This window comes from Pteropus medius, unplaced genomic scaffold (genome assembly GCF_902729225.1).
Source record: "Pteropus medius unplaced genomic scaffold, Ma_sr-lr_union100, whole genome shotgun sequence".
NCBI classification, from domain to species: domain Eukaryota; kingdom Metazoa; phylum Chordata; class Mammalia; order Chiroptera; family Pteropodidae; genus Pteropus; species Pteropus medius.
Genome location: NW_024342473.1, coordinates 10,187,023 through 10,187,293, shown reverse-complemented (window position 1 = coordinate 10,187,293; position 271 = coordinate 10,187,023).

Sequence of the window (271 nt, the reverse complement as noted above, 5' to 3'; positions counted from 1 at the left end):
TGCCGGCGTATCCGAGTGAGTGACTTGCCTAAGGCGGCAGCGAGTCAGGAGACATTCCTGAGGGAACCACGGGGTTTCGGGGCCCGCCTGAATTCTGGCTCTTCTTTGTTCTGGTCTTACACAACTTCCAAACCCCACTGTCCAGGGTCTTGCCCTCCTATGCTGAGGTGTGTCCCTCTCCTACTGAGGACCTCTTCCTTCCGAACCTGCACTCCTCGGAGTGACCTGGCAACGCAGTGGTCCAGACAGTGGATCCCAGACTTGACTGGGA